This window comes from Haemaphysalis longicornis, unplaced genomic scaffold (genome assembly GCF_048455015.1).
Source record: "Haemaphysalis longicornis isolate Haplotype H1 unplaced genomic scaffold, Haemaphysalis longicornis Haplotype H1 scaffold_6, whole genome shotgun sequence".
Taxonomy (NCBI): domain Eukaryota; kingdom Metazoa; phylum Arthropoda; class Arachnida; order Ixodida; family Ixodidae; genus Haemaphysalis; species Haemaphysalis longicornis.
Window position 1 is genome coordinate 1,139,773 of NW_027526407.1, and position 25,884 is coordinate 1,165,656.

At 46.1% G+C, this 25,884-nt stretch overlaps 1 long non-coding RNA gene across 2 annotated transcripts in view; it reads left to right on the forward strand.

The window, feature by feature from the left end:
* The first annotated feature begins 5,288 nt into the window (after nt 1-5,288).
* The window catches only part of LOC144142206 (uncharacterized), a 79,207-nt gene continuing 58,611 nt past the window's right edge, over nt 5,289-25,884 (forward strand). For both annotated transcript variants that reach the window (XR_013316888.1, XR_013316887.1), the window contains exon 1: nt 5,289-5,416. This is a non-coding gene — a long non-coding RNA (uncharacterized LOC144142206). The remainder of the gene's footprint in view (nt 5,417-25,884) is intronic.

Sequence of the window (25,884 nt, forward strand, 5' to 3'; positions counted from 1 at the left end):
ACACCAACTGCTAACGCTCTGTACAACACCTGTTCCTCGCTCCCACTTCGTGACGCTAAGTGTACATTACAAAACATTTAATAGAGGTGGGTGAGAGAATTTAATGTATATGTAGATATTTTTCACCAAAAAACTGATGTTTCTTCTTCGAACAGAAGCCGCAATGGTAAGAAAATAACGAGAGTGTTATTAAAACCAATATTTATTCAGACTTTGGTGTCCTTATACAGCATCAGTATCGTGGGAATTTTACCGCTATCGTTGTACAGTCAACCCAAACGGTCCAATTTCATACTTTGCCAGCTTTAATTGACTAGGCATTTGTAGAAATTATTCCAAGCAAGAAAACTCAAGCCCGTCTATTTGTACGTAACATATACCGCCCCCCAAAGAAACCCCTTACCGGCACCGACGAACTTCTTAAAACGATGCGGCAGCGCACGCGCGGAATTAAATAATCGTCCTTGGCGAATTCAATGCCCAACATACGGCATTCGTATGCCTCAAAGACACCAAGAAACGCAAAACACTGTACGACGGAACACTTGAGAACCTTTTGCAGTTGTGCAACATCCCAGATCTCTCGACAAGAATTGGTAACACCATCTCCCGCGACACAACTCCTGACCACACCTTCACATATAATATCAAAAGTGTCGCGTGCGCAACTTGGCGAAACACTCGGCAGCGATCACCATAATATACAACTGAAAACTGTGCCCGAAAGACACGCTAATCGACGCATGGGCACCACAAACTCACTAACTGGAGTGACTTTGGAGACGACAACCCTGCGGACACCATCACTAACCAAGATGAATGGGTCCAACGGTTACTTGACAGGGCCAAGAGCCACACGAAAGAAAGTGAACTAACCCAAGAAACCCCAGTCACTGACGCACACCTACTCCATCTTTGGGATGTCCGACAAGGCCTGCTTCGGAGGTGGAAAAGGAAAAAAAAGTACACCATCTTCTTGTGGGGAACCCTGATGAGGATGCGAAGCGTCGTGGTGGTTCCATGTGGTTCCATTGTGTTGCCGGTATGTTGAGTGATCTGGTTTTTACTAACGCCAGAAGGAATTCTGCGTCCGGGTCCACACCGGAGGCAAATGCAGCAAGTACTGTTGTGTTACGGTGAGTAGGCGGTGGTTCTCGAGCCGCCGAAACTTCATGTTCCATCATGTTTATGTCGATTTTGTCTCTTTGGTAGAATGGGTAGTCTCCGTCAACGTTGGTGTGGTAAAGGTTGTTGACATTCGTGCACCGGCTGAGAGCAATGTGCACGCCCTCCTCTTCGCAGCTTTGTCTTCTCCTTCTTCTTCTTCGGCGGTTCCCCTACGTAAGATGACGACGGTGTTTGAACGCGAACTTATCTCGTGATGGATTCGTTGGTTGGCCAATCCCTAGGGCATCCTGCCACAATCAGCATCAGAGGTGCTGCGGACGGGGCTGGTTGAGCTGCAAGGCGCGTGGCGCTTCCCGCCACAGCTTTCCCACGGGAAATTCAACATCCTCCTCTAAAGTTTTCAGTTCGTCGTTTCTGTTGGCGTTCAGCTTCGCGTGCCTTCGTTGTATCAGTAGCTTCTGGACGTGGTTGGAATGAGTCAAGTACATAAGGCCGTTCGTAGCAATTGCTCCTGTCCCAGATTTGTAGCGTAGTGGAAAGAGCACCGCGTACCTCCCATTGCGGCCAGAGAGTCGTGGGATCTAAACCGAGCGCCGCTAACTATTTCTTTTTTATAGTGTAGTATCGCAGAGTTGTGTTTTATAGTGTTGTATCGCGCAGCTGTGTGTGGAAGGAGGAGAATTGCGCATGTGCACTCTGAATGCGGACGCCGACGACGCCGAGGCAGACGCGTGACATGTCACTGCTATAAGATGCTCCGCATCTAAAAACGAACAACAAACTTCGTGTCCGCCTTGCTCACATTCCAGCAGAGGCCGATGCGCACGCTAAACAACATATCCAACAAAACTGGACTGAGTTCGGCAACCAGCTTCAAGGCACGCTCGGCACCCCACGCACCTGACACTTACTCCGATCCTTATTAGGCAGCGAGGAATCAACATCCACCACACAACACCATCTGACGCACCGCATACATAATTACCAGCGTACACAATCTGATCTATTGCGAGAGCTTCAGCAACCGCTTCAAGCACCCAATCCCGCTACTACTCTGACACTTCAATCATATACGGGAAAACCCAATCCAGACATGGACGCGCCTTTTTTCAGTGCGAAATAGAAGCAGCCGTTCTCCATCTAAACCGGAACACAGGCCCAGGAAAAGACCGGATACGCAAGATGCTCTTTTGGAACCTTGATTACACTCCGCTTGAAAACCTTCTAGAATTTTTCAACTCACATTGGCAGGCTGGAACGCTCCCCCCAGAATGGAAGTGCGCCGAAATCACCCTCACACCGAAGCCCAAGAAATCGCTAATTACATAGAACCTCCACCCCATCTCTCCTATTTTTAGTGTCGAAAAACTGCTCGAACACATGGTGTACAGCAGGCTGTCACCCCACATCGAAAAAAACGGGTACTTCCCACATACAATGTACGGCTTTCGCCAACACTCATCGGCACAGGACCTCCTATTTCAGATTAAAGACGGCGTTGCGAATACCCTGAACAATCAGACCAAAAAATCAATACTAGCCCAAGACATAACACGAGCATTTGATAACGTAGCGCACCATGTTATCTTGCAAAGTACTGCCTCTAGCAACAGCGGCGAACGTACATTTTCCCCCATAGCTTGTTATCCGACTACACGAAACGATAGGAATCGGGCATCAACCGTTCCAACCCATTCCCAATGGCACCCAAGGGGACCCCAGAAGGATCCGTGATTTCACGTTTACTATTCAACTTAGCTATGGAAGATTGTCCGGCGCTCCTCGCAGCAATCCCGAATTTACGCCATGCACTTTACACTGACGACCTCACCTTGTGGGTGCCCACCGGCGGCACCGGCACCAAACAAGAGACGCACTTCAGCAAGCTATGCACGTCACTAAAACATACGCCCGCGCTCGTGCTCTGGAAGGCGGCTTAGAAAAATCAGCACTGCTCACGCTCTGTGCCCGCACATACAAAAAACAAACAGACCTGATCCCCGATTCGGAGTTAACGATCAAACACCTAGCAGTACCCACAGTCCCCACCTCCGCATACTCCGTCTCAGCATACCCAAAAATGGAATTGGCTCTCAAACCTAACTGCATTAAAACACACGCTTAAAACAACTAACACACCTCGTTAGACGCATCGCCAACCACCGCTACGGCTTTCAGGAGCAGGACACTCAAAGAATAACACAAGCAATACTGATCAGTCATGTTAATTACGGAACACCATACCTGCCTCTCGAATCCGTCGAAAAGGAAAAAGTCAATTCTTTTATCCGCAAAGCCTACAAACTCACCCTACGCCCGCCACCCTTAACTGCCAAGCGCAAGTTGGTCGAAAAATTTCACGAATCTCATCGCTGTTCGCAAACTACCCATCTCAAGCTCACACCTAGCGGACGAGACACCCTTACACTGCTCGATGCGTTTGAGAAGAAGCGCGCATTGAACCCTACCACACAATGCACGGACGCTGCATGCTACGCCCGAAAACCCACCCACGCAGTCGCCGTTATGAACCACCAGCGTACCGAAGTCCAGCCGCCACAATATGCACCACCTTTACAAACGCCGCTAAGGAAATGGCTATCGCCCTACCAGCCACAAGGAACAACGAATACATTGCAGTCATTACGGACTAGCAAGTACGATGCCATAACTACCAGGTTGGCCGCACATCACCCTTCGCCCTCAAGATCCTTAATTCCATCCTGCAGCTACCCGAGAGCCATATCCTTTCGGCCCCTAGAGGCAAGTCTCTCGACGGAGACGAGGCGGCGCACGCGGCTGCCGGAGTACACACCCTCCAGGCCATTTCGAAAGAGAGCCAAAACCCGCAAAGCCCCTCCCCCCACTGAACGGCTATGGGGACATTATCCCTCATTTTATGCATGAACGTAACGGTTCCCTCCACCCAACTTCCTTCTTTCCAGAGCCGAAGCGACAACACTCCAGTGGCCACAGACCAGCTCGTACCGGCACTGACCCAGCCTCCACCATATTTATCTCACCCATTAATATACTACCTGCCACCTTTCCCCCCAGCCAGGCACCCTGTACCATGTGATTTGGGAGTGCCAACAATCCCCATCCCCCACACCCAATCCCCATCCAACGTAAGAGGAGGGGGTGGACCGGCTGTCCAGCTCGGACCTTTCAACCAAGCGCTTGCTGATAGAGAGGTCACAAGCAGACAGCAAGGACCATGGTATATCGGATTAGCGGACGCCGCCCCACCCCGTGCTATCACGATCCTGCACCACTAAGCTCAAAATTAAAGATGTGTATTCTCTCTCTCTCTCTATCTCTCTCTCTCACTCTCTCACTCTCTCTCAAATGTTCAAAACCCGATAACGACAAAATTTTGTAGTTCAAGTTGTCGGCAGGTGTTGTAGTGCCATTTTCTCGGCTTTGTAACGTATTATGTCAAGTCGATCAATTGCTTTCGTTCAAAAGGTAAGTATAATGTTCTCTGTGGGACACGGCACACTTATGAAGTTTCATTGCGACACCCGAGGTCGCCTTCTTAATACCTTAAATGAATCGTAACACATTGCAATATGTGTGTGTCCTTTGTGAAAGAAGACATTTTTATTCTTAGTAGCACTTCTTAAATGCCTGTTCAAGAGCGACAGAATAGTCCTAATGATACTGGTGAGGATAGCCTGGTCAAGGCGCTTTGTTCGCTACACTGATGAAAATTATGTGCTCATTGATAGAGTCCTATTTAAATAGTCCGAAGAAGTGCTGTGCTATGGAGGAAAGACAATAAAGCTTTTGTCGCTCGACATGCTGGGTTAGAGTTAGACCAAGTGCCTGTTCCTATTGAAGCTTGTTAGGCATCTTACTCTGTTGTATTCTTGAGTCCTGTTCAATTCAAATCTGATTTCAATACAAAATTTATTACTGACTTCCTGTGCTAACAAAATTTGCTCCTTCAAACTCACTAGAACCCCTTGATAAAGTGAAATAAATACATCTTTTTTTCCGCAAGAATTCCATTGGACCCTGAAAAAAAAAGAAAATATAGAAAGGTGAGTCTGACGCACGGCTTCTCTTTGGCCAATGACTTATTCATATCGTTTTAATGTCAACTTCCGATATTTCAAAGAGAATTGACTGCTGCTGTATAAAAAACGCCGGTTCGCTTCTTAGGCCAGAAACCATGGTTGCCCAAAAACTACTGTTGGCTCTTTTATTTCCATCACTGTGTGTTTCTAAAACGCCTCCAAGATATCCTTTGGGCGGATTTTTCTCCCCGGTTAACATAAGACAGGTAAGGATCACTGGTTGTGGGGTTTATCTCGTTTTATTCACACGGCAGTCTTACGTTTACAACTCAAAAGCAGAAAGAAAACGCATCGTGCAAAGTGAACATTCTCTAAAAGTTTATTTAGGCGTCGATAACTTTGCGGAGGTACAAAACAGTATTGCCTGAAATTAGTATATAAATTAAGCATAAAGCATATTCATTAAACCAAAGTACATCTCCTTTTGATGTGATAAATTACCACTGATGTTACCATTGCGAACCGATACCTTTTAAGAAATACGCATACCGGGGGACCAATTGTGGTAGTTTTGTTTTCTATGCAAAAAAATAAAATGAAGGCTGAAAAAAACAATTTTTACGGTCTCCAACATTAGGCAAATAAAGGTGTTATTTTTTGCCATAAAACTATTTTGTGGCGAAACAATTTGTGGACGGTGTACACACAAGCAAAGGGCGGCAGTGTATTGGGGGAGAGATGTTTAAGTGGGGCCCCTGGCTTTAACGTCAGCTTAGGGAATCGCGCCTCTGTCGTCTGCTACACCCCGCTTCTGAGGGGCTACAGCGCCTGTGATAGAAAACGCCCGCTTTGATGCTTCTGCGAGTAACCAGTAATTCATTTATTTTTCCAGCTTTGTACCGCCAAAGTTTGCAACACACAAGCATGAGAGAACAACTTTCTTCAGAAAATTGGTCAAATGATCGTGTGTACGAGGTACTTTCTAGCTTATTTGAGAGGTTGAGAGCTTAGAGCTCCTAGATAATATTCAAAATGCGTAGGCCTCTTTGCCTACTTTTGACATGATCTTATGAACAATCAATAGTCTAATGCAACGCATTAAGCTGCAGGCCTCAAAACGCGCGTTGAAGAGCAAGGAATAAAACAGCTGTCTTCTATTTCTTTCGGTGGTCAAATGCATCATGTGACTGTTTTTTTTTCTTTTCCTGTGTTTAACACATTGATTTTTCTGCGCCATCTCAAGCACCTTATTAGGAGGTTCGGAGGTGTTAGGAAGACTCACAAAGTTCGTGCAGACATTTTCTTCAGGCTTCAGGCATACATGTTTGATGTAGTCTTGATGCCATGTAAAGTCGTTATTTTAATTATTAAAATAATATTAATATATTATAATTACTAATACATTTCCTTCACAAATTGGCTTTAGTTAGGGCTGCGGGCAAGCAAGAGGTTTATTCACATGTAGATGCAAGAGAAGAAACCGTGAAACGGCTCAGACAACGTTGTCCAGAGGGCTTGAAGGCGGCTTTTGAGCTCTCAATATCTATTGTAACCAACGTTGTCATAACAAACTGACTATCAACCCGAACCACTATGACATCAATACGGTGTTTAGGGCTTCATATACTCGCTAGCGAACGCAAAAAATAATTTACACGCCACTTTCTAGTAGAACAAGAATCGAAACCAATGAATAGGTCCAAGAAGCTCTTAGTTGTTTTGCTGCCCTTTAAGGGGTTAACAACAAATCTTTGCCTATTGGGGATGGCGTTCGTTGAATTGAAGAAAATTACTTTTACTCGCTTGTCCGGGACTGAGAACCCCGTGCAAGAACCAGATCAATATTACTGTTAAATAAAGCTTTCTCCTCTTAAGAGCAGTTTTGCTATCACACATATCTGGATATTGGGAAGATATAGCTATGGAAAAGTTACCAAAATGTCCCTCCAGGTGTGAACAAAGAGTGTTACTAGATTTTAAGTGCGAATGCACTTCTTAAGCGACCCTGAATCACGCGTCCACCGCCGTCCGTCCGTCCGCACCACATATCCACTTAGGGCGGTTGGCCAAGAAGAGTTCCTAATTTCTTTACACATACCCACTTAAAGCGATTGGCCAAGAATCGGGCGTGAGAAGGGCTAATGCACCCGCTTAAAGGAGTACTGACACGACATTTCAAAGCTGAGATCCGCTCTAGCAATCAAGTACAACGACAACACAAATAGGTGTCTGTGAATAAATGCATCTTTCTTTCTTTGTAGTTGTGTGTGTGTGTGTGTGATCTCTCTTTCGCGAACATTACCGAACCACGCAAATTCAACTCCTGCATTCGCACTTTCACATTCTTCCCCTCGGGGAAATGCGGGGAAATTTTTTTAGTGTACACGTCACCCGTTTTGCTCAACAAGTCTGCATACTGGTTAGCAACTTGGTAGAAAAGCAGCACGCGCCTATATGCACAGTAGGTCATTCGGAACCCAGCCAATATTGTTTGGCGGCCCGTAGTGAATGTCGGCGTACTGCCAAGCATGACAAAATAAAGTGATGTGATATAATACTTTCGTGCGTTCGGCAAGGTTGAAAAAAATTTGACCTTACAGACAATTACTGGGAATCGTAATGCCTTCTTGCAAAGCCGACAGCCCGAAAGGCCTGGATATCGTTTTGGACTTGCATTTTTGCTGTTGTTGGTTATCAGCAGCGGACTGTTTGTTCGCTTTGTTCTAAAGATTGCTAAACACAGACATTGATGCCTAGCTCCGAGAGAGAGAGAGAGAGAGAGAGAGAGAGAGAATAAACTTTAATTAATCCAGAAAATGCTTGAGAGAGGCGTCCTCTTTCCAGGATGCCTTGAGCTCGGGCCGCATTGATTCGATTCTCTCCCGACTCTTCATGCTCAGCACAGGACCTGCATCCGAAGAAATGGCGAGACACCGGCAATGCTTCTTCCGAGGTGGTATGAAGGACTATACTTTGAATGACGCGCTTTTTGCAATTTTGAGTTTTTTTTAATATCCAAATTCCGCACACGCAAAAACTGGTTCGGACGAACATCAAGAGTCAAACGAGCGCAAAGAAACACCAGATAGAGTGAGCCCGAGTGAAGGATACGACAAATGCGAGAGTCCCTAGGTGGACATCACCGAGGCGCACTTCGCAGCGCCGCCCGTCTTCCCGCTCACCGCCAATGATGCCGACAGAGGCAGCGAAGAAGTTTAAAGCTTTTGTTGTAATATTGTGCAGTTAATTGTTGTATTTTTTATATTTAAAACAAGGAAGATGGTGAAGGCAAACGCGTGTCTACAGTAGGTAGCGAACCCATGCCTTCCGGTTAGATAAGAGAATAAAAGATGCCGTACCAACGAATTGGCACTGCTTCCGTATAACAAGGCCTTTCAGGGCTTTAAAAAAATGAAAGTGGGAAAAGCACCTGTAGAAGATTTCATAATAGCAGACGTGATAGATGGCGAACAAATTGTACTTGAAAAACTTCAAAACCCGTATAGGCAAACTATAATGACCGTGTGTGTACCGTAATCTTGGAATAACGTGAACATCACCCAAATTCACGAGAAAACTGACATTGGTGGCATTAATAATTACACGGCGATTAGCTTACTGTCAGTCATCAACAGCGTACTTAAAAAAGTAATCACTAACAGAAAAGACTGCCACCTTAGATTTCAGTCAACCTCGTGAAAATGCAGAGTTCCATAAAGGCTGTTCAGCAATCTTCTCTATTCACATGATACATCAGGTGATACAAAAGTTCGCGGAGTGTAATCAACCACTATATATAGCTTTCATACATTATGATAAAGCGTTTGACTCTGTCGAAACATCAGCAGTCATTCAGGCGCTGTGGATTCAGGGTATAGACCAGCATTACGTTAAAACACTAGAGGCTGTCTACAACGGGACTACCACTACCATCATTTTCCATAAAAAGAGCATTATATTATTTATAAAGAGGAACGTCATACACCGAGATCCAATCTCTGCAATGCTATTCACAGCATGTTTACAAGAGCTTTCTTGAACATTGGATTGGGAACAGGTGTGAGTAATGGTAACGGGAAAATAACTGACCACAGATTTGCTGATGACGTTGCCTTCCTGAGTAACTCCGGCGATGAATTCCAAAGAATGCTTAACCCACTGGACAAGCGGAATATTTTGCTAATGATTGGATAACGGCATCAGGAAAAGTTTCCATGGGTACAACGCTGCAACCGCAATGCGCAAATATTTATGAAGAGACTGGTGCTTGGGGCTCCATATCCCGCGCTTGAGATCTGGGGGTTTACTAGGATGGAGCCCTGCGCCTCGGAGGTATCGGGTTCGGGACTGGGGAAGTCCACACTAAATTTTCAACGTCAGCTTTTGACGCTGGAAGCGCACACAAGGCGCAAGTGTCCGAAAACCGCGCTTGATATCGCGCAGGCCAAGCGTTGGTAACTGAAGAGGGTAACGCCACCCCAAACCGAAGCCTCCGCCAAACGACCTTCTCCCACCGGGCGATCCCACTGGGAAGCTCAGTTCCACGCGGTAGAAGTAAATCACCTGTGGCGCGACGGAGTGTTCCCTTTTCCGTCAGCAGTTCCTTCATGGTAGACACTTGAAGAATTGGTTGTGGCCTTCGGAGGTCCATGTGGCATCCGCAATCCATGGGTGTGTCGGGAGGAAGCATGTCCCGGCGAATCCAGAAAACGCGGACAGGGCATAGATAATTGTCCATTGTCTACGCGCAACACGACGCAAATCCCTGATAGCTGACATGAAGTTCCGCCTTGTCCCTAGCAAAGTCAATGCAAGCGCCTGCAAGCCACCCCAAATGGCAGTAAGTTCTCCTAGCAGGCTTGAGGCCGTACGGAGTGACTCGTACGCACAGCTCTGATTTACAGCAGGGTAGTAGGTACAAGTCAAGGCTGTGGTGGCGAAGCTGTGGTATGCCCCGGCTTCCACACAAGCCTAGATAGCCAGTGGTTGCGCCTTAGGTGCCCATTCACGCACATGATGGACGGCACCTGGAGGCTGGTGAAGGCCCGAGGTACGGACGTGTAGCTTTGTCAGAAGCTTGTTGTGCGCACCTGATGGTACAGCCAGGGTGGCCTTGAAGCGGAAAAGGCTGGCATCGTATTCGTCGGGTGGCGCATGTACGTGTCGAGAGGTGCTGCCTCTAGGGCCAGGGCACGTTTCAGCAGGCGTGTGGTACGACGCTGATGAATGAGTTCATCTAGTTTGTTTACCCGGGCTTCTTTGAATGCGTGAAACTGTTGTTAGGCGGGTGAGGCCAGTAGTAGAGTGCATGGCGGACCGGCTTTACCATCCAGCTGGTTCCTGTCTTATCGCCTCATGTGCTCGAACTGTGCCCGGTACACAAGCCTTGACTCTACCACGGAGCACACTAGGAGCCAGACAATCTTCCAGCCGGCCGGCCAGACTTCTGAGATATGAAGCGAACGAGGTGGAGCACTTGTGCGGCTTTCTGCAGAGCAGTTTTAGAGCCAATGAGCGGCTGACCCTGAAGCCAATATCTCCAATCTCAGAACGCGAAGGTGACCAACACTGGGAAGGGCGGAATAATTCAACTGCAGTGCGATTGTTGATAATGCAAGAGACCGACGGTCCCAAGCATCCACGTCGAGAACCGCAGCAGCCTGCCCTTAAGGGGGGTAAGTATAAAGTTCTGGCGCCATTTCTGGCAGTCCTTTAGGGCTTGCTGAAGGCACTCTGTTTGTCGGGACAGGTATGGGTGAACTTATCATAGAGTAATGTCATCTGCATATATGCGGAAATACAAGTCTTCCAGAGTGGGAAGGCGCCAACCTAGCGGCAACAAGACAATTTTAGAAGTAGTGGAGGCAGAACAGAGCCGTCTGGTACGCATGAACTGGTGTACACGAGCGAAACCTTCTACAATTGATACTTATAGAAAAAGAGCGGTGTTAAAGAAAGGCTTGGTTAACGTCACAGACTTTGTCTGGGAGGCGAAGGCAACGTAGGATTTATAATATTGTGGCGAGACTAACGTTGACATACGCCGTACATATGTTCATTGCTACTACAGTCCTCACACGGCGAGAATGGCCTCCCACCAAAACCATAAATGACAGGTATTTTTAGCCATCTTCACTACAAAGATGAGGCTTGAATTCAATTCGGGCCAGGTGATACAATTGAGAAATATTAAGCTTCCACTGAAAAGATGTGGCAAGCTTCCGCTCCAAGAGCTTGCACAGCGAACCCGTCAAAGTGATTGGTCGCAAGTTGCGGAGTTTGTGCGGTGGTTTCCCCAGCTTTGGGATGGGAGCAATATCTGCCCTAAGCCAGGAATCAGAGATAGCCATACTTAATTTATAGAGTCCAGAAGCATCGTGAGAGCGTGGTCGTCTAGATTTTTTTACCTCATCAATAATGGTTAGCAATCCAGAGCAGCCCGCAGTGTAGCTCGATTGATCGCGGCCAAGAATTAGGCCATTGTGAATGGCAACTGAATTCCACAAAAGGCATTATGAGTTGACGGTAAGCCCACACAGCTCGGAAGGGTAAACCGAATTGGCATTGCATTAGGCACAGTGTCAAAGGCAGGAATCAAGGCCAGGGCAACATGGGGGGGAATTGTCCCGTATCCTTCTTTGATTCAATGCAAGCACTGGCTGCTGCTTCAGGAGGGTGACTCCCGGATACCATGTCGCGAAAAGTGTGCTAGACAGACTCCGCAAAAGATGGCACACCAAGAGGAGTGCACCAGTCAATCAATCGCTACCTGGGCATTCTTTTGTCGTGCCGTATAGCAGCAGCAGTGAAGCGCTGGTAGTGTTGCCTGGGTGGTATCGACGAAGTGTCCCGGGTAGCTATTAGTTCAGCTTCCTGATTTTTAGCCCAGCGCTCCAGGAACAGAATATTGGTCTTTGGGCCGGTCTCCTCCCCCCAACTATGCTGGGAGGCGTAATAAAGGAACCTCCAAAGCAGATAGGTGGGTTCTGGCATGATCGCTGAGATGGGAGCGTTAAGGTTAGGTCGGAAGGTATCCCAGTTCACTACAGTGCACCGCCGACGAAGGCCCCCCGTCCACTTCGGCATCAGACCGATGCGAATGGGGTGGGGATCGCTGCCGCAACAGTGCGCTTCACAATGCCAGAAGACCACTTGCATACCCAGCAACCACAACAGGACAGGCGAATCGGGGTCATCAGTACGGGCGTACACCATCGTGTTCGGCTAGTAATCCCATTTAGAAGTGTAAAGCTGTAATTGGTGAAACGGATATCCCCAGTCACAGTGAGCAGAATTCAAGTCTCCGTTAACAAGAATGGGGCACCTAAGGTTACTTCGCCGTAGTTGGGTATGCCAACCAAGCCGCAGGCGGGTACCACAACCACAAGAAGGGCGCACGTAGCACGACACCAGTTTCACCGGACAACGCGGAAGCTGCACTCTTACTGCCACCCCTTCCAACCATTGTGTACACCACGAGGATAGAGCTATAGGGTATTGACAAAACCGAGATAGAACATAAGTTGCCGCCTTGCACGGAAGAGTAGAAGTTGAGCTGCACCGGCGATCTGGAATGGGTGGCTCAGCGTATGCCATAAATTTCGGCAAACCGGGAGTGATTTTGTCTCCTGAAGCAAGAAAGCCCAGGCATGGAGCTTTCCCAGACGTAGCCTATCACGCATCTCTCCAAATTTTGTACAGAGACCCAGTCAGTTTCGCTGAACAATATATTGTTGAGGCACAGGCATATTAGCGTACTAGTTGGTGAAGTTTTATGGCCAGTACACAAACTAGTGTCTGTAGCTGGTTTACCACAATGTGGAGAAGATCCTTGTCAGTCTGAGTAGAGGAGGCAGGCTGAGAGAGAAGGACACTCGTAGACGGGGAATAATGATGAGACTTGGAGAAACGACGGGGTAGACAAGGTGGGTGTTGCAAGTTTTGCCGCTGGCGTGTAATTGAAACCTTCGCGGGCTGAGTTTCTTAATTTCAACATGCAGCAAAGCCAGCTGGTGATCTACGGCCACAAGCTCATCCTCCACTGGAGACAAGGGCGTCTGAGAAACACTATCCGGCGACGGCGTAAACCTCGAACAGCGTATCGATATGCCGGCCACAAGGGGGGGGGGGCTCCGCACCGTCCTCCTCCTGCACTGCATCCTCATCTTCTTTCTCAAAACAGTGAAAATGTGTGAATGGTGAGGTTGGGTCTGGCCTGGAACGAGCACGCCATGCACAGCGCTTCGCACGCATTGCGTTGCTTTTGGTTAGGCAGCCTTTATTTACAATCTCATGAAAATCATAGCCAAAGAGACCACACTTGAACCTTGGCTGTTGGGGTGAAGTAGTATAGATCTGGTTATAATCCGGTGTTGGGCACGGACATGGGGAGTTCATGTGGGCTCCACGAAAGTAAAGGTAGCAGTGCACCACCCCTGCTTAGAAAGGCCAGTGTCTGAGGACACAACCATTAAAAAGCCGGTTTGGGGGCTCCAGTGGTCCCCGTAACGTCACGAGGAAGGTGCGGGCAGATCCCGTATACCGCGCGAGAAGCACTTCATCCGTGTCGCACCTGATGTTATCTCGGAGGTTGCCCGAATAATCCCCGGAATCAATGCCCTTCATGACGAAACGGCGGATGTGACTTCGTGATACGGGGCACGCTTGTGCTTTAAGAATTTTGTCGGAAGGAAGGTCTATATGTTGCAGAGAGTGCAAGTTAGGTGCTGCATTTAAAGATGTCACCCACACTGACGCAGTGTTGGTAGCTGAGTAATAAGCGTATCCAGAAAATTCAGTCGTTCAAAGCAGTCCTCAAGCAATTTCTGCAGTCTTCGTGGGTAAACTGAGGACATTGAAATGCGGCGGAGTGTACATCGGCAAAGTTGGCGCAGCTAACTCAAACTCCCATTTTTTTTCGAATCACCACTCACTCAAACTTAGACTGAATGCTGAGCAGCACATCTGCGCTCACTCAAACTCAGACTCACAGTGAGCGCAAAACTCGGAACTCACTCAGACTGTAAACTAAAATTGTTCTAAAACTAAAACTCTACTCAAACTCAAAATATACTCAAACTTGAAATGTACTTAGTACTCAAAATGTTCTAAAACCCAAAATGTACTCGAACTCGAAATGTACTTAAAACTCAGAATGTACTTACACTCAAAATGTACTCAAACTAAAAACTCACTCCAACTAAAAATGTACTCAAAGTCAAAATAACTCGAAACTCTAAATGTACTCAAAACTGAAAACGTACTCAAAACTGAAAATGAACTCAGAACTCAACATGGACTGAAAACTGGAAATGATTAAAAAGGTCAAATGGATTCACAACTTTCCCCTGCTGAGAATTTACTCGGGCTGAAATGGACTCATATTTCATTAGCTTTCAAATTTTTAAAATTCACGCATCGTAAAAATATTACGCTTGCAAATTCGTGACTTCAAACTCTTGAATTCGGTACGACATGACACCACAACTCCTGTGAAGTCGGAAACATTTTTCGTTCCGGATTTAATACAGGTATATCTGCTAGACATGATGATTAGCGCTGGTGGGAAGCAATTGTACGTATATATTCGATACCAAACTCTTGATTTAGCCTCCTTGTTCGTGTTCATGACAGAGGCGGTCCAGACTCGATGGTGGGCGGGAGTCCTGGGGCGAAACAAACAACATTGGGCGAGAGGACGTGTGTTTACTACTCAGTTCATTGACGTCGAAGCTGTTTAGGGTTACGGTCCCGTGCATTTTTGCTCTGCATCCTGAAAATACGCTTTGTGTCAATGCAAACTATCCCCATGAATCTCTGAAGCTCTAGGCGTTCATGGATATGCCTTAGCTTTTTAATGCATAGCATTCTTTGCCGAGTACCCCCCTACCACGGCGAGGATCGTGTAATGCCCTCAATTTCCTCAAAAATGCAGATATCCCGGAAGTTCAACCCGTAATCATTATAAAAGCGTGAATGGGATAAATCATCGAAAGAAATGTTAAAACACTGAGAAAAGAAAAAGTAAGAAAAACATCGAAAAGGGAGAACCGTGTAACATGAGAGTCATGGATAGCCACACACTGGGTTAAAATTTAAAGTGGTGCGCCGCTAGGGTATCAAATTGAAGGTCTCTAGAAGGGAAATCACGAGGTACAAACAAACAATGCTTCGTTGGCACAATCATGACTTTGTTATCGTGAGTCATAATAAAGATTTTACTTCATAATGAAGACCTAAATTCGTCAGCGGTCTCAAATAAAATGTTTCTATTAGGGAAATAACGTTGGCCAAATAAGAAATACATCATAGTAGTAAATAAGCATAGTCACGGTGAATTATACAATGATTTAAAATTTATTGAGATGTTGCTAATAGGTTTTCTAATTTGTTTTTTAAGTTTTCTAAGATGTTGCTACTTGAAGATTTCGGTTCAGGGATTCGCGTGGGACAAAATGCTCTCAGGTTATAATCGTGACACAGACATGGTGAGTTAAAAATCAAATGTTAACATTTCAATGTTAACATAAGGTTAACATTCAAAGTGGTGTGCGCTAGAGCTCGTGGGGTGTTAAATTGAAGGTCCTAATAAGGAAAATCACGGGAGACAAACAAACATTCCTCCTCGTCATAATCATCAGATAGTCATGGTGAGTCTTCGATTGGGTTAAAAATCAAAGTGTGATGCCAGGAGATATGGGGTATCAAATTGAAACTCTTCATAAGGGGAATCACGTGGGAAAAATAACAGATGCTTCCGCATTATCCTGATGCGATAGTCATGGTAAGTCATAAATTAGGTTAAAATTCAAATACCTTCCGCCAGAGTGTGCTGGGTAATAAAATAAAGGTTCCTATGAATAAAATCACGTACGGCAGATAAAAAGGGCATCTCGTTGATCAACACTAGTTGAGATTACTGCTCAAATTCATCGCAAATGCTAGAACGGTAGCAGAAAAGGAAGTGTGGGGTCAAAGGGAAGGGGTTGAGGGAGAAAATTTAAACCAGGTTATGACCGCTTCCCAAGACCATTATGTGCACTCACTTCATAAGAAAAAATTCGGAGTTGTGTCGTAAGCTCATCGCGGCTGTACAATTATTGTGTCCATGTCGGCATTCACGTGTAGCTAAAGCGAACGCATGCTACTTAGTAATGGGAAGTTCAGTTTTGAAGGACGGCAATATTGTAAGCGCGAAGCTCCAAAGCGTGGAAAATCATTTATTTCCCTTCCAACTTATCGTTATCATCAAACACTTCGAGGAACACTTCGTCTTCTTCTGGACTGACGATCACCATCGTTGGTTCCTGGACGGCTGTTCGGAGACTGCTGTGTCGTAGAATAGACGGCCTACTTCACCAAGTACCCAAACCCTATAAATTAAAAAAAACTCTCATCTGGAACTTCAGAGAAATTAATCGTGCATGCGGCATTTGATCAGACCATCTTTAAAACGTGGATTGGTCGGCACCCTGCACCTCGCAATGTCTGAAACATCCGCAGCTGACCACTGCTCACTGTACCCCGCTTCTATAACTTCTATAGACTAGAATTTTGCTGGTCGGGCATTTTCTAACGATCAAGGCACCACCTGGCGTGCATTTTTGGGGGACTGCGGGGTGAGTAGACGAAGTCGCAATCCCACGCTCTTGCTCCGTGCCACGCGAGGATATCAGACGAACAGGTGGCATCGAAAATCTATAAGTGTCATTTATTCGGTACGTCAGAAGCGCTACCCTCTCCAAGGCTTTAAAGAGAACGTTCAAAGCGTCTGATATCTGTCAGATTTGCCTATACATTCCGTCCCCAACCCACTAAGGCAGCGGGCCACCCCACAAGAGCTCTGTCGTTACGGGGGTTGCCTGTGAGGTTACGTTGAACCATGCAAGCAGGAAACCCGACTTTTCATCCATAATTGATGTTTAGTTGTCTAATTGGGGGCCGGTTGCCGTCATTGCCTCTACATGGCAATGTGCAGGAGTTACTCGTCCGGCCGTGATTGCGCCGTTGTTGGCTGCATCAACCATCAGCGTTAGGGCAAAGGTTTCGTGCAACATACGTGTGCCGTGGACCCCGACAAAAGAAGTGTGTGCGTGTGCGGAATTTATTCGCTGCACACATTTCCGGCGCCCCTTGAGGGCCGCCGCAAATTGGTTATCGTAATGAGTCGGAAAGACTTCGAACCAAGCAAATTTGCCAGTATACGTACGGTCATACGCTGCTTCTGGAACACTGTGTATTCAACCTCTTGTTCAATCCCTATTGCACGTTTTTGTTATCTGGAGGTATGTTCTGTTTATCTCATCGTTGGGAAGCTGACAAAAATCATGTAGACACCTATGCAGCATCTCGGATACGCAAAAAAGTTGAGCCAAAAGCGAAATAAACGCGTCGCGGTGGCGGAGAACGCCTGGTCGTGTCAGAAAACCGCTGTTCGTGGTTCCCACACGCCGGAGAAACGCTAAAGTTTTTCTAAGCAAGCAAACGGCCATGAAATATTGGCGTGTCGAATAGGTTGACCCTGTTTGGGAGCAGAAAATAGTGTTATGAGGCGGCAAATATTTTACTTTTATGAGCATGTACGTTGACGACCGGCACAGTTAAAGGAGTATTTCATGGCCTTGTTTAACAAACAACTCAGTATTAGCTATCGGAGCGCATAATAAATATGAACACGCTCACGCACCGACCGCAGAAAGCCATGCTTGGAAATTTGTACTATCGCGGGCGCAATCGAAGGCATTCGTTGATTGTGCAAACCCACTTACTTCTTAGCGTATACGTAGAAGGCATGTAAGCCGAATAGTTCCTAAGCGGTTTAATGGGAACGCAGGCTTGTTGACGGATGCTGAGTGCGGCAATGTATCGCAACAACGACGCATTCAAGATGGCGTATTAACAATTAACGAGTACAAATATATCTACCGGGCACTGAATAAGTCTTTTTTTACTTAACTGTTTAATATTCAGTGCCATGATTTCCGACGATTACATTTAATACACACTCCTTCGCCGAGACAATATTTTGATACATAGTTTTGATACATATTTTGATACATTTTGATACCTTACACGCCCTATCGGCATCACTTTGAAATTTAACCCAATTATCAATCAGCCATGACTATATCATGATGGTAAGAAGGACGCATTTCTTTATTTATTCCACGCGATTATCCTCATCGAGACTTTTACTTTCACTCAGTCGGTGACTCAGCATTACTATCTCATAACTATAACAAGAAAGCAGTTTTATATTTGTCGCACGTGATTCTACTCAATGCGACATTTATTCTGATACCCCATACACCCTAGCAAGATCATTTGGACTTAATCAAATCTCATTAACCATAACCCTCATGAGTGTAGCACGACGTATTATTTACATGCGCTACACGATTCTCGTAACTAAAGCCTTGAATTTGATACCCCCTTGCTTTAGCGGCCTCACCTTGAATTTTAACCTAATGTATGGCTCAGCATGACTATCTCATCATTAACACCACGGATTCTTTTTTATTTGTCCCGCGTGATTCCCCTCATCAAGATCGCAAATTTGATACCCTACACGCCCGAACGGGGTAACTTGGAATTTTAACCTAATATAAAACTCACCATGACTATCTTATGACTATTACGAGAAAGCATATTTGTATCTGTTCTACGTGATTCCCCTCGAGACCATTATTATGATCCGCAACCCATCCTAGTGACATCAATTTGAATTAAACCAAAACAGTGACTAACCATGACTATCACATTAAATAGCCATACCGCATTTTTGTGCGATGTGTTTTCGTGCATCGCAACCTTCAATTTCATGCCCGCATCATATTGGCATCTTTTTGGAGCTTAACCCAATTTATTACCTATTGTGACTCTGTCCTATGATTATAACCAGGAAGCGCTTCTGCATTTGTCTGACGTGATTTCCCTCGTCGCGACCTCTAATTTTATCCGACACATGACCTAGGGTCATTAATTGGAATTTTACCTCAATCAATGACTAGCCACGACTAGGTAATAATATAATCATAACGCAATTTTGTCCCACGTGATTCTCCTCATCTAGACCTTGGATATGATTGCCCACACGCCCTCGAGGGGTCATTTCGAATTTTAACTTAATAATGCTTTTTATGACTGTCTCTTGACTATACAAAGGAAGCATTTTCATTTACCTTGCGTGATTCTGTTAATTGGGACCTTTACTTATTACCTTACACGCCTTAGCGACATCTGTTTGAATTTTTACACAATCTATCTCATAATGTGGTCATTATTCTTTCTAAACGCGCGTCGCCCAGTCAGTTCAGTTGGCAACTCATTTGATAGTGCGGAGGGGACAGCCGCCGGCCCTTCCGCCAGGTGCTCGCCTGTTCCTTTTTCACGCTAGCAAATCAAACCCTTCACAATAGCAGGCGACCAATCAGCAAGAAAGCGCCGCCGTGTGCTTTCCCACCACCCTCCCCCACCTTCTTAGAGTATCCATCAACAGGAAAAGGTGCCCTAACCGTTTTCATGACCTGACCACTCGACTTATATTTACACGCCCAGCCGCTAAATCACACTTCTCGCCCCCACCATCACCACACCACTTCCCCACCAACCGATCATACGCATCGCGAATGCGGCCGTACCCGCAGTTAATCTGAATTGCGAGCCCAAAGCAGCACATGAAACTTTACCGCGAACCATAGCTGCCTCCTATGGTGCTCATATGTACTAAACTCAAATTCAGAATGTACTCAAACTCAGAATGTACTCTGAACTGAAAATGTACCCAAAATAAAAATGTACTCAGCACTCTGTACTCAAACTCAAATTATACTCAAAACTCAAAATGTACTCAAACTCAAAATGTACTCAAACAAAAAATGTACTCAGTACTCAAAATGTAGTCAAACTCAAAATGTTCTCAACACCTAAAATGTACTCAAACTCAAAATGTAATCAAAACTCAAAATGAACTCAGAACTCACTTGGTCTCAGGCGTACTCAAACTCAGTCGGGCTCTAACTCACTAAAACTCAAACTCACCACGCTACGCTAGCATCGCGCTCACTCACCACAGAATAAAATTCCCCTCCCCCTCGAGGCGAAATTCTGCCGAAGCTAACGCCGAGGGGGCCATCGCTTTGTGAGCTCCACTCTGCTGCAATCCTCCTGACTGGGGAGCTTTGTTCAATGAAAGCGCCGACGCGACGGACAAGCATTGAGGTGTGCAGGTTTGTAATAGCTATACGTTGGTAGGATATGCGCTTTTATTTACACGCGACGTACCGCACATAACAGGAAGCATGGTGCCGACGGGAAATATTTTAGAGGCTTAAGCCCGGTCATCCCCTCCTGGGTACGCTCTCCCGGCGGGGGCGTCGCCCCCTTCAGAGAATACCCTTGGAGGCATGCGCCCCGCTGCACACACGCAGTTGACGCCTATGCATGGGGCCCTATTTTGCCAAATTATACACACAAATAACCAAATAGCAGTGTGTTAAAGGGAAGTTTTTTTTTCTTTTGGAAAGAGGGGGGTCCGCCGTGGTGGCTTAGTGGCTAAGGTGTTGTGCTGCTGAGCACGAGTACGCAGGTTCGATTCCCGGCCGCTTTTCTGATGGAGGCGAAAAGCAAAAATACCCGTGTTGTCAAGATTTCGGCGCCTGTGAAAGATCTCCTGCATTCAGAATTAATCCGGAGCCCCCCACGACGGCGCGCATCATTGCCTGTGTAGCATCAGCGCGTTAAACATCGTAATCAATCAATCAATGAAAGGAGAGAGGTGTGCTAGATTTCGTGGTAAAGGGTGCGGACCGAAGCTCAAGGGGAAGCTGTTCAGCCAAAATCTCGCCGGACATAATCTCATTTATTGTTTCGAAATCTGTTGCGAAGGAAGCAGTGCTAACTTAACGAAAATTTACAAAACTTTACGAAACAGTGGTAACTTTACGAAAGTACAGGTCCCTGAACTGAATACCAGTTTTTTAATGCCCGCTTCGCTCATTCTTCACGTCCCTGAACAGAAATACCCGAGGCAGTGGAGGAGACTACAGCCCTGCCGGTAGCGTAGTGGTTATCGCACCAAACGCAAATTCGGGAGGTCATTGGTTCGGATACCAGCCGGCGGGCATGTCTTTGTCCACCTTGTGAGCACACACACACACACACACACATATATATATATATATATATATATATATATATATATATATATATAAATCTAGAGAAAGATAAACTCACAAAGCGCGCAGAAATAGTATAAGTAAAGAGTCGGATACACAGCAAGAACAATAACAAACAATGTTTACTTACGTAGCGGCAATGGGACTTCCCTTCATCAGAGTAAAGTTACATGATTATGGTGTCGCAAACATTGAACACATTTCTTATATAGGTTTGCATAAAACTGTAAGAAGGAATGGAAAATGTTTCGCAAATGGAGAGTGTGCATACAGTCAGGCTACGCCTACGTTACAACATCAACCAACAAAAAAAAAAAAAAAGGGGGGGGGGGAGCAAGAGAGAGAAAAAGGGGTCGTGTTAACAATGCAGCGTTCAAGGTTGCACCATGCCGGGTCAACGTATGCCGCGCGGGTTGCAAGTTCAGACAATGGGGGAAAATGGTCAACCGCGGTTTGTAAAGAAAGGGAAGAGTATACAGCAAGGTATTCAGTGGCTGGGGAGACTGGTTCTAGGGAAAGCGAAGATGGGTGTGCCCCCCGCGGATGAAGAGAATAGATAGGGGGCCCAAAAGAGCATTTCACAGAAGCTAGCAATCGAACAGGAAATAGGTAGGGTCACAAAAGGTTATACATGAATAGATCACAAAGAGTTAAACATTCTTAAGTGGTGGTGGGAACGAGGCCTCCTTCTCCCGGACAAATGGCATTGTTGAGCCGCATTAAGCTAACAAAGCTGGTGTATTAGGAGAGTTTCTGCGAATTCTGATGGCAAACTCGAGGGTAGGAATAATGAACATAGTTATAAAAATTATGAAGCTATAGAAATTATGAATTTTATAACTATGTTCATTATTCCTACCTTCGAGTTTGCCATCAGAATTCGCAGAAACTCTCCTAATACACCAGCTTTGTTAGCTTAATGCGGCTCAACAATGCCATTTGTCCGGGAGAAGGAGGCCTCGTTCCCACCACCACTTAAGAATGTTTAACTCTTTGTGATCTATTCATGTATAACCTTTTGTGACCCTACCTATTTCCTGTTCGATTGCTAGCTTCTGTGAAATGCTCTTTTGGGCCCCCTATCTATTCTCTTCATCCGCGGGGGGCACACCCATCTTCGCTTTCCCTAGAACCAGTCTCCCCAGCCACTGAATACCTTGCTGTATACTCTTCCCTTTCTTTACAAACCGCGGTTGACCATTTTCCCCCATTGTCTGAACTTGCAACCCGCGCGGCATACGTTGACCCGGCATGGTGCAACCTTGAACGCTGCATTGTTAACACGACCCCTTTTTCTCTCTCTTGCTCCCCCCCCCCCCCCCTTTTTTTTTTTTTTTTTTTTCTGTTGGTTGATGTTGTAACGTAGGCGTAGCCTGACTGTATGCACACTCTCCATTTGCGAAACATTTTCCATTCCTTGTTACAGTTTTATGCAAACCTATATAAGAAATGTGTTCAATGTTTGCGACACCATAATCATGTAACTTTACTCTGATGAAGGCAAGTCCCATTGCCGCTACGTAAGTAAACATTGTTTGTTATTGTTCTTGCTGTGTATCCGACTCTTTACTTATACTATATATATATATATATATATATATATATATATATATATATATATATATATATATATATATATATATATATATATATATATATATATATATATATGTATATTTATATAAATATATATATATATATATATATCATCATCATCACCAGCCTATCTACGCCCTGCAAGGCAAAGGCCTCTCCCATTATTCTCCAATTACCTCGGTCCTGTGCCAACTGTGACCAATTTATCCCCGCAAACTTCTTCATCTCATCTGCCCATCTAACTTTCTGCCGCCCCCTGCAACGCTTGCCTTCTCGAGGGATCCACTCTGTTACCCTAATGACCAGCGGTTATCTTGCCTTCGCATTACATGTCCTGCCCACGTCAATTTCTTCTTCTTAATTTCTACTAATATGTCTTTAACACCAGTTTGCTCCCTAACCCACTCCGCTATTTTCTTGTCCCTTAATGTTACACCTATCATTTTCCGCTCCATTGCCCGCTGAGTCGTTCTCAATTTCAGTTGAACCCTCTTAGTGAGCCTCCAAGTTTCTGCCCCATAGGTGAGTATCGGTAAGATGCAGCTGTCATACACTTTCTTCTTCAGCGACAATGGTAGGCTGCTATTCATTATCTGAGAATGTCTGCCATATGCACCCCACCACATTCTGCTCCTTCTAATTATCTCTGGCTCGTGGTTGGGATCTGGGGGCACAACTTGGCCTAAGTAGGCAATTCACCACTTCCACTGCCTGGCCATCTATCTCAAACTGCTGTGCTGTCCCGAGGTTATTGATCATTACTTTAGTTTCCTGCAAATTAATTTTCAGGCCCACAGTTCTACTCTGTTCGCCCAGCGCGGAAAGCATGCTTTGCAATTCGTCCCCAGAGTTACTTAGCAAGGCAACGTCATCAGCAAATCTGAGGTTACTGAGGTATTCTCCATTAACCCTTACCCCCACCTGTTCCCAATCCAACGTTCTGAATAAAGACGGCGTTCCGCAAGAAGGCCTTTATTCGGTCGCCGAGCCCAGACGTTCGTTCGCAGTCGAAGCGAGGGGATGATTATGATCATTTACAGATGATAATGGCGATGGGTCGCGTCATAGCGCGCCTTCTGTTCTTGCTAACGAGATTACGTGCGGTCTCTGGCCATGCGTCCGCAGTGCGCTATACGCAAAGCGAACTGTTCGTGAAACGGCGAAGTAGCAGGAACAGGAGCGCAGAAAAAAATGTGTCTATGGCAAAAGAGGGCTGACGGCCAAAAACCAGAAAGAAGGGCGAGTTGCCGGTGGTGCGCTGGACTGCGGAGTTATATGGGAAAGTGACGAATGGTAGAATTACGTTCCAGTTGCTGTGGTTGTGGTTGATGTACATGGAGATCATATCGGACATAGTGCGATGGAAACGTTCGGTGATGCCATTTGTTTGTGGATGGTAGCTGGAACAAGTTTTGTGGACAGTATTTTCGGCTCGAAGAACTTCAGCGAGTATGTGCGAAAGAAATGTTCTGCCACGGTCGCTCAACAGAACGCGAGGCGCTCCATGCCGCAGGATGATATTGCGCAACACGAAGTCAGCAACTTCTTCGGCACAACCACATCGGAGCGCACCGGTCTCCGCATATCTAGTCAAATGATCTACGGCGGTTATAATCCAACGGCAGCCATCTGGTGTTGACGGTAAAAGCCCGTACAAATCAATCCCGACTACTTTAAACGGAGCAGAAGGGCACGGAGGTGGCTGAAGCATACCGGCCGGGGGTGACGTAGAACGTTTTCTGTGCTGACCAGAAGGGCAGGAGGCCACATACTTGGCGACGCTAGAGGACAGGCCTGGCCAGAAAAAGCAACTGCGGACACGATCGCAAGTTTTTTCAAAGCCAAAATGACCAGCGGTGGCGTCATCATGAAGTGCTTGGTGAATGGGAAGACGGAGTCGACGAGGAACGACAGGCACCAAGTTATAACCGGAAGGATGATGATTTGCACGGTATAGCACGCCGTCAATAAGTTTAAAGAGGCGTAGTTTGCGTCCCAACCGGCTGTTGGGCGGCTCAGCAGATCCATTGAGTCGGTCAATCAAAGTCCGGCAGTAGGTATCTTCCCGCGGCAAAGTTGGCAGTTCCGAGGATTGGAGCACTGAAGCATAGCTGAGAGGGGCTAATGGCAAGCTTGTGTGCCGGGATTCCAAGGTGGCAGGGGGCGTTGACGAGGATAAGGGACAACGCGAAAGGGCATCAGCATCCAAATGCTTTCTGCCGGACCTGTACGTAATCGTAAAATCGTACTGCTGCAAACGGAAGACCCATTGTCCTAAGCGCCCAGAAAAATTTTTTAGCGTTGATAGCCAACAGAGGGCGTGATGATCAGTGACAATGGTGAAATGTCGGCCGTACAGGTATGGGCGGAACTTCTGAATTGACCAGACAACAGCCAGACATTCCTGTTCTGTGATCGTGTAATTTTGCTCAGCGGGTGTCAGCGAACGACTAGCGTACGCGAATACTTTTTCACGAAGCTGAGCATCAGATTGTAGAAGAACCGAACCAATGCCGCACCCGCTTGCATCGGTATGCAGTATGGTAGGTGCCGTTTCGTCGAAGTGACGCAGGACAGGGTCAGATGTGAGAGCGTTTTTGAGGGCTTCAAAAGCTTGTTGGCACTCATCCGTCCAGTTGAAATTGACGTTAGCCCGTAAAAGCTGGTGCAGAGGAGAAGCTATGGTGGCAAAGTTGCGGATAAAACGGCGGAAATAGGATGCCAGGCCAAGGAAGCTTCTCAGATCTTCTGTCTTCAGATCTTCAGATATCAGGTCTTCTGTTTTGTCATGGTCCGGACGAATCCCATCTTTGGCAACTACGTGTCCCAGCACTTTGATGCTTTTACTGGCGAAACGACATTTCTTGGTATTTAATTGAAGTCCTGCATCAGAAAGGCAGGTCAATATTTTATCTACGCGCTCCAGATGTTGGGAAAACGTGGACGGAAAAATCACAACATCG